This window comes from Myotis davidii, unplaced genomic scaffold, assembly GCF_000327345.1.
Source record: "Myotis davidii unplaced genomic scaffold, ASM32734v1 scaffold159, whole genome shotgun sequence".
NCBI lineage: Eukaryota > Metazoa > Chordata > Mammalia > Chiroptera > Vespertilionidae > Myotis > Myotis davidii.
In genome coordinates, this window is record NW_006291231.1 from 5,612,939 (window position 1) to 5,622,237 (window position 9,299).

The window sequence follows — 9,299 nt, forward strand, 5'->3', positions numbered from 1 at the left end:
GTGTCCCCTCCCTCCCACTTTCCCCGCTTCCCTCCGCCCCCACTCTCCCCACTTGGCGGCCTCGCCCCCTGGCAATGCAATCGCCCCTCACGGGGATCCGTGCGCCAACCGCTGCCACCTCATTGGTCCCTAGACCATTCCAGGCTGGCAGCCTGCACCGGGGAGAGAGATGGGCAAGGGGGGGGAGGGGGGATGAGCGTGGGCACGGTCCTAGGAAACGGCTGGGCTGCCCAGCTCCTGGCAGAGGGTTTCCGTGGGCACGCGGCCTCCAGCCCCCTCCTGCCCTTTCCCCTCCTCTCCCCCACCCCCAGCTCGCCCACCCATCCCCGAGGACCTCGCCAAGGAGTGAAGGGCAAGGGGGTCCGCCCGGAAGGTTTTGTGCTCGAGTGTTGGGGGATGATGGAGAAGGCTTTGGTCTGAAAGGATGGCTTTTTAATTCAACAACGCTTAAAACGCCACTTCATTAACTTTACTTTTAGCGTCTTTCTTAATTAGGGCGGGAGCGGGGGCGCGCTGGGTGAGGCGACGAAGCCAGCAGGGATGACCGTCTCTTTCCTTCCTTATTTCCGAAATGAGTTGAGGGGGAGTGGAAGCATGTATGGTAACACTGGCTCGCGACCATCTCGCTTTTGCCCTTTGGAAAGCTTTGAATGGTTTGTAAGAAATCTCTTTCCCAGGAGAGATGACTCGGTGGAAGTTCACTTAGCAAAGCCATGGAGGGCGACACCGTAGCTCCAGGACGTGGCTGTTTGCCTGGTGCTGCCCCAGAGAACAGAGTGAGGAAGCAAGTTCTGGCCCTTCTGTTTAGGGGCCCCCGCCTTTCCTGGCCCATTCCAGAGGCTGACAGGGGCGCCCGGGAAACTCAGCACTACCTGGATTAGGGACAGTGGGGACGAGCATCGTGTGTGAGTCTGTCATTGAAAATATGTCACTTATAAAAAAGAAAGGATTGGTTGTTTAAGATCTGGGGGGTCCCTGGATGAGTAGTGAGTGTACTATTTAATGTAAGCAGTGGCTCTGGACTCCACTGGCTGCTCTTTTGTTTTTTTCAGAAAAGAGGCAGTTGTACTATTAGGAGGGCATGGCTGGGGAGTCATCCTTGCCCTGGACCTATTTGGACAAGATAATCGCGAGCCAGTGTTACTCAGTCACTGAAATGAGGACTACCTGGAAGGCCAGCAAAAAGACATTCACATGCTTTTAATTCCATGTCCTATTGAGAAAGTGAATTTCTCTCTCTCTCTCTCTGCTTTTTTGACATAAACAGCCAAGAGCATGTCCTGCAGTGTTGTAATTTGTTTATTGCAATTTATCATATGTAACATTTTAAGCACATACATGGGAAGTGGCTTCACAATTTTAAAAACACACATTATCCCTCAGTAGAAAATATAAAGTCAGATGACATCATATGGCACTAAAAATACTTGAAAATATTGGGTTTAATTTGTTCACATCTGGTTAAAATAAAAATGCTTTTTTTTTTTTTTTTGCCTAGTGTAAACTCTGAGAAAAGCACATCTTGCTTCCATACAATAGATATGCATAGAATTGGTGTCACCCTTGGTATGTTGTATACACAACATACTTTCATTGTCATCCTCTTAAATATTTTGACAGCCTGCTTTTTAAAAATCAAATTTTCATTTATTAAGAGTAACTTATTGGAGAATTAGAAATGGATATGAGCTCTGACAATGAGCCAGGTGTTAATTTAAATGGTTTAACAAGAAGGGACCCAATTATACTGCATCTACAGAAAATGAGTGGTCCCTGGAAGGAAAGGTCTGTGTCTGCATAGCCAAAGGAACGGCATGCCATAGAATTAAAGAGCAACCTCTGAGATGCTATTTCAGATATTTTCCTATTTTTTACAGTTCTTTTGTTATGGTTTATTCTGTTTCTAACATGTTTTTGATTACAGTATTTATCATTGTTTCCATGATTATTTTTACACTGTGATTTAAATGCTTATATCCACTCTCCTACACAGGCTTGGACCGCTTTTGCTTGGACTGTTAGTTGGTTTGCTTCTCCTTATGCAAACTCTTGCCAAATAATAAGCTACAAATTGATATACCAGTCCTTGGGTTGAAACAGAGCTGCTAGATTTTATTTTTTCAAAAAATACATTTTTATTGATTTCAGAGAGGAATGGAGAGGGAGAGACAGAAACATCAATGATGACAGAGCATCCTCCATCAGCTGCCTCCCGCACGCCTGGGAACCGAGCCCCAACCCAGGCATGCGCCCTGACTGGGAATGGAACTGAGATCTCCTGGTTCACAGGCCAATGCTCAACCACATGGGCCACACTGGCCACTAGATTTATAGATTGGATAGTAAGAAAGCCAACAAAACTGCCCTGCCTGGTCCAGGGGCTTCTTACTACCAATCAGTTTCTGATCATTAGTTTTCTAATCAAGCAACTGTATCTTAGTAACAATGAAATGCTTTAGCAGCCACAGCTGCTGGACCACTTACCCCCTTTTAGAATACCCCCCACTCATGCCTACCACACCAGGGAGTGTGCACCTCTTAGAGCACTTAGCATATTTCCACTTCATGTCCATTTCTTATCCCCTACTATTCAGTTGTCGGATCGCATCAAGATGCCAAGGGAATTCATAGTACTTATATTTAGATTTCCAACACTGAGCACATTTTTAAACTCAAGAGTTAACTACTGAAAATAATTAGTACAGCAGTGCATGTCACTGTTTATCATCTGCCAAAGAGCTGTCATATAATGGTTCTTTCAATTATTACAATTAAACATCTGCCTCCACCATTTTTCCCAGTTTCCATAATCTATCTTTATGGTGCTACAAAAATTGGATAAACCTGCTATAACACTGCCAGTGATCAGGCAGATCTTTTTTTCCTATTCTTTAAGTATCGATTTTGCGTAAGAAAATATCCCACTCGATATTAAAGGCTCGGATTGTTTATTGCCATTTAAGTTCTGATTTCTGGTTGGGAACTATATAGTTTATTTGGGACAGACTATTATTTTATTCTGGAGTCATTTGTTTCCTTCGCTTGTGCGAATGTATGTAAGTAATTATAAGGTATTTTTATCAAGACTCAGATCACACTTCGTATGTAAATGTGATTGTATCAGTCAAGATAGGTTAGGTTATGCTGTGGTAACAAACAGCAACAACCCAAAACTTCTATAGATGAATAAAAATGTCTTACTCTCACTATATCACAATTTCAGGTCACCTACAACTCTGCTTCGTGTCTTTTTCACTTTAACAGGCAGGCCTAATGGAGCAGCCACTGACAGCAATATTGTTGGTCACTCCAGTGAGAGAAAGAGAACTCTGGAGGGTCTCATACTGGAATTAAATCCTCCAGCGGTGTACTTATCTGTGTCACTTCTGCTCTCAACTCATTAGTCAGACCAGTCATGTGGCTCCACCAATCACAAGAGGACAAGGAAGTGCATCCTACAATATACCCAGAATATCCTATATAATAAAAGCCTAATATGCAAATCCACCAAACAGCGGAACTACTGGTCAGCCAGGGGTGGGGCTGGCGAGTGGGTGGCACCAGGCCAGCCAAGGCAAGTGCCAGCGGGCACAGAGGGGAAGGCGATCAGGGGGCTGTGGTGGAGGGGCAATCGGGGGCAGGGCTAGCCAGTCGCTGGCTAGTGCTGCCCCCCCATCAGCCCATGGGTCGCCTCCCGCAGAGGGAGGCCAGACTGCTGCTTAGGCCCACTCCCCACAGGGCACAGGCCTAAGCCATCAGTCAGACATCCCCCAATGGCTCCTGGTCTGCCAGAGGGCACAGGCAGGGCTTAAGGACCACCCCCCTCAAGTGCATGAATTTTTGTGCACCAGGTCTCTAGTTTGGCAAATAATAGGCTGAGGAAGCATGAACATATTACATGTCATTCTAGATCTTATGAAACAGAGAGCATTTTGATATTTTACATGAAAGCTGTAGAGCTTAAGTATGGAAATAGAGGCTGGACAGAAATATAAATTCTATAGCAGTTTTACATTCTGAAATAAGCACGTAAAAAAGACTAAAAAAAATGTGACTGACAAAGAATATTAGGAAGCCAGTTTTTGAACATTTTTGAGTTTCACAGAGAAAGGACTGATTATAGAGGTATATGGTTTAACCAGTTTTTCACGTGGTTATAGGACATGCTCACATGTTCTCTCCACCTCCTTTTTCCACGTACACTCCTCCCTCGTCTTCACTTTCCTCTTTAGACTGTGCTCATCTTGGTGCCTCTGCGTGTCTGTGTGCCTGAGCTGAGGTGACGAGGGATTTAGCATTTCTCGCCTGACCTGTTTTCTATGGTCATCTTTTCACTTTCTATTGATTTTGTTTTCCTTCAATATTTCTTCTTTTCTCTCCTGTTGGGGCAAGTTTTATCCTTTTGCTTCATCTGAGCACTTGAAATAAAGCTAAAATTGAAATTCAAGTTCAGCAGCATAGCTGCTTATCACGTAGCAGCTTTAATAAAAGATTTCATAGAGAAGAATTTTATGGATTGTTAACCAGATTCACTGAGATTATACTGGGATTCCAATTAATCCTCTTACTGTGCTCTGCCTATTCTTACAGATTTTTGGAAGTGTTGCTCTTGTTGTTGTTTTAAATGGAGGCCATTAGGCCACGTGCAAAAATACAATCAGATGACTAAATGTCTTACCTTGTGTTCTGAAGCTGCCTGGGGCAAAAATTCAAAGACTGTCCGCAAGGGGCTAAGCAGTTTTTGGTAAATCAAAGGACTTGAGACCACGATCTTTTCCCCTGTGCTCTTCTTCCGTAAGTTGCCAGAAGACAGCACAGCGCATCTGTGAAGCTGCTGGAATATGAGGAACTCCGAATCAAACTCTGTTAGGGCCTGCAATATATAAGTTTCGTGACTGGATTTAACTACATTTACTTTAACCTAATAGCTAGAGGTTTGCAGATTAGCACTTAATTCCACCCAAGGTTGACTTGGGCTCACACTTCACCTTGGCCTTGAGAGATGGTCTTAAGCTTCATCGGCAAACCTTCAGTTTTGATTTAAAAGTGATATTTCTGCAGCAACCTATGCCCAGTGGATTGGTCTCTTTTTCTAATGATCCCCTCCCACCCTCCACCCTCCCCACACACATTGTCTTTAAGCCAGTTGTTTTTTCCTGAATATTCTTTATGGAAAGTCTTTTCCCTCCTAAGGTAGCTTGTTGCCTTCCAATCCATTTGAATTGATTCCCCTTGGGTTATATCACATCTGTCCTTTGTGATGCCTCCAATCGAATCAGGTTGCCATGGACCATGATGAAATCTGCCTGAGCCCTGTGCTCCCAGAATTCAGTGTTGGTCGAGAAATCCCCCCCACCCGCCTTTTTTAGTGTTCTGGGAAATGGCTTACCACAAAGAGCCACCTCCCTATATTTCTCTGATAAAATTCGAGGTCCTCTCTTTCTCATGACTTCATAAGACTCACAGATGACTCTCTTGTTTACCTATGTCAAGGCCAAACACAGATCTTTCTCTATCTGCCTGAACGTGCTGACAAGACCAGACACAGACCCTCCAACTTTCCATTCTTTGTCTCATGAATGAATAGCTGAGATTAGAACTGTTTGTCCCTCTGAAACTTTCTAGACACAGAGAAAAACATTTCCTGTTCAGCTAACTGACCTAAACTTCCCCTGATTGCCAAACAATGTCAACGGTAAGTCATCCCACCTGTAACTTACGTGTTCCTCTTTGTAAAAGTCTAGTGCAAGATCACCCCGCAGAAACACTGTGATGGTCAGATTGAGGGTGCTCTCCCTATTGCTAGAGCCAGAATCAAATCAATCATACTTGTCTGGTTTATGTCTTTGATAAAACCTTTCTTTCTTTGGAATCTAGCCTCTCTCTCTCTCTCTCTCTCTCTCTCTCTCTCTCTCTCTCTCTCTCTTTCATCTTCATTAGTAGCTACCATAGACACTGATGTGAACTGATGTCATGGATCTGTTATTTAACCATAAAATAGTTATTTCTAAGAAAATTTTTATATCTAACATTTTTGTCTGTAAGGGAAATCCTAACACTCTACCACAATAACTAAACAGTGTTTAAAATCCTTCAAATTGTACAGCCTTATTATTCAACTTTTTCTTAGGTTGTTTTTTTCTTCTATTAGTGAAATGAATAGCCCTTTTACATAAGAGTATTCAACTTAGGGATAAATGAAAATGCTATAAAATTGCCAAATGGTCAGCATACGTGCTTTCATAACATGACGTATATATAATATCTTAGCTATTAAATACTCAGCCAGATTCTCCGTGCTATACCATGGGATTCATATATTTTCCAGAGCTTTCAAGTTAGTAATTTGCCTGCTGGGTTACACTACTTTTTAACTTAGGCCAATAGGACAGATAAATAATTTCTAAGATGGAGACCCAAGATGGGTGCTTTCGACAATTGGTATATCTTACAGCTTAAAGACTTTTTAGGAGAGGGAGAGAGGAGGGAAAAGGGTAGGGAGGGAGAGTGCATAATACCAAACATTATCAGGGGCAGTCTGACCCTGACTGAAAATTGTCTTGCTTCTTTCCATTTGCAAGGGAGAGGGAGGGAGAAAGGGAAGAGGGGAAGAGAGGGAGGAAGAGAGGGAGAGAGAGAAAAAGAGAGAGAGAGATGGAGGGAGAGAGAATTCATATAAGATTAGAAAACTATGGCTGGGAGGTCTTGTGAGATTCATATTCTGTAAGCATGGAGTATTCATAGGCAAGGACACAGACGCTGGACAGTTCACACATGTGCATAAAGACAGATTAAATCTCTAGCTTGAAGTTTTGATATCTACAATAAATTTGATAAGGCTGTTTTAAAAAGGAATGCAGGTCAACAGTGTGGTTAAATGATTGGAAGAGGAATGTAGGTCAACTTTGAACACCATGCCTCATTCACATGGACCTGCCACAGTTGCAGAATGAGACCTATGAAAATGCATTCTATGAATTAACTTATCATTGATTATCATCCTATATAATAAAAGGGTAATATGCAAACTGACCCTAACAGCACAACGACTGGGAATGACTCGTCACTATGACACACACTGACCACCAGGGGGCAGACGCTCAATGCAGGAGCTGCCCTCTGGTGGTCAGTGCACTCCCACAGGGGGAGCTCTGCTCAGCCACAAGCCAGGCTGATGGCTGCCAGTACAATGGTGGTGGTGGGAGCCTCTCCTGCCTCCTAAGTAGCACTAAGGATGTCCAACTGCAGCTTAGGCCTGTTCCCCGCTGGCAAGTGGGCATCCCCCAAGGGCTGCTGGGCTGCCAGAGGGATGTCTGACTGCCAGCTTGGACCCGATCCCCCAGGGAACGGGCCTAAGCCAGCAGGTGGACATCCTCTGAGGGGTCCCAGACTGCAAGAGGGCATAGGCCAGGCTGAGGGACCCCCCCCGAGTGCACAAATTTTTGTGCACCGGGCCTCTAGTACTGTATATTTAATTGTATCTAGACCTATAGGCAACTACAAAATCCCCCTCCTTCATCTTGATAATGATTTTACCGTAGTATATAATCTGTGCTTTGCATATTATTATGATATATATCCACTTGGATTCAGAGTTCTGTTGTATTTACAAGTAATTCACCTTTAACTCACCTATTTTACCGTGAGACCAAAAACATGCATTTTTATATGACTGGATGCCCATGACTGTGAAATGACATAAAGGGATTTAGAGCCTTGTAGGGAGGAAAGCTATAATGGACTAGTCCCTGGCTTTATCTTTAAGCAGCTTCTAGTGGGTTAATCTTTCCCCCTTGGATAAGCCATGCAAAGAAAGACATTAGAATTGGTTACCTCTAAGTGGCAGAAGAAAGCTGTCAGCGAATGGAATGAATAGTAATTATAATCACCACTGTTCCAAACCAGAATAAATCCTATCATCAAACAGCTTTGGGGAAGAAAGGCTATATCTGAAACTTAAGTAAAGTTTTCAGTCTTCTTAAATAGAACTATCTTGTGAGTTTTACTTACTTCCCCAAATTTAAAGCTCCCGGTTTCCAATTCCTTGACCTGGGGACACATGGTCCTTTTTAGAAGACAACAAGGAAAGAAAAGTTAAATAGATATTGAATTGGATGAGAAAAGCTAATGGCTGATGAAAAAACATTCCTTATAAATTATGGGAAGTGTGTCAAAGGTGGATTGTGGGAAAAATAGAGAAAAATTTAATTGTTGCTAGACTAAATTCAAATCCAAGGTAGTCCTGGAGCATAGAGGTTAAGGTCACTAATCTTGGAGTCAGATTTCTTGGGTTCAAATCCCAGATTCATGTCTTACCATCTCCAAAATTATTTAATGTGCCCGGGTCTTAGTTTCTATAACTACAAAATTATACATTAATAGTACCTTCTTCAAAGGATTATTGTGACAAATAAGCTAACACATTAAAAGTATTAATAAGTATTTTCTAAAAAAAAAAAAAAGAATTCTAGAAAGCTGATGGCACCTGATGAATTCATTGGCAATATGGATTCTGGAGCTGAGTTTTAAGTGTTGCCTTGCTGTCTGTAAGTATCTCTATTTCTCTACTTGTATCATGGCATTAAATAGCCCTGGAATTCTTTGCTTCTCAACCACAATAATAGCACATCTTGGATTCCTATGTGGCCCTGTACAGTTGTTTACAAGCCTACTTTTATTATAATCACATAGATTAGGTGAACTGTCATTTGGAAAGCCTTTTAGTTTATGTTTAAGTATTGTGATTGGTTCTCTGGCAGTTTAAGATTTTTAAAGATTTCAATCCTCTAATTTGATATTTAACTTTGGTTTGTAAACAGCATTTTACTTTCTTCCCAGACCTCCAAATGTGATTTGATTAACAATTCAGGAATAGGTGACGTATTTTAAAAAATGAAACATCTTTACTGAGAGGAGTATCATCAGCAATTTAACTCTACGGCTGTCAATATGATTTTGATGTGTTTACCATTAATCTGGTATAAATGGAAAAACACAGTTCTTGGAAAATACAAAGTACATTGTTGTGCATTTATTCAGCAAATATTTTCTGAGCACCGGCTGCATACTGGATCCTGTGCTGACTGTTTAGGATATCTGAGGTGGGCAGAATAGACATGCCGGACCGCCGTTATACATAGTTCATAAACAAATATATTTTAGTGTTGTGAAGAGCTATGAGGTTGAAAAATGGATTGCTGTGGGGAAAATTACGAATAGAGGATCTAATGTAACACTGGGTGGTCAGGGAAGGCCTCTGAGGTTTGAAGAATGAGAAGAGGCCAACCATGTGAACAGTG

The 9,299-nt window shown here is 42.3% G+C and overlaps 1 protein-coding gene across 1 annotated transcript in view; it reads right to left on the reverse strand.

The window, feature by feature from the left end:
* The window catches only part of SNCAIP (synuclein alpha interacting protein), a 139,141-nt gene extending 137,886 nt beyond the window's left edge, over positions 1-1,255 (reverse strand). The window contains exon 1 of the mRNA XM_006764391.2: positions 92-1,255. The gene's annotated coding sequence lies outside the window, so the exon portion shown is untranslated. The remainder of the gene's footprint in view (positions 1-91) is intronic.
* Between the last annotated feature and the right edge of the window lie 8,044 nt (positions 1,256-9,299).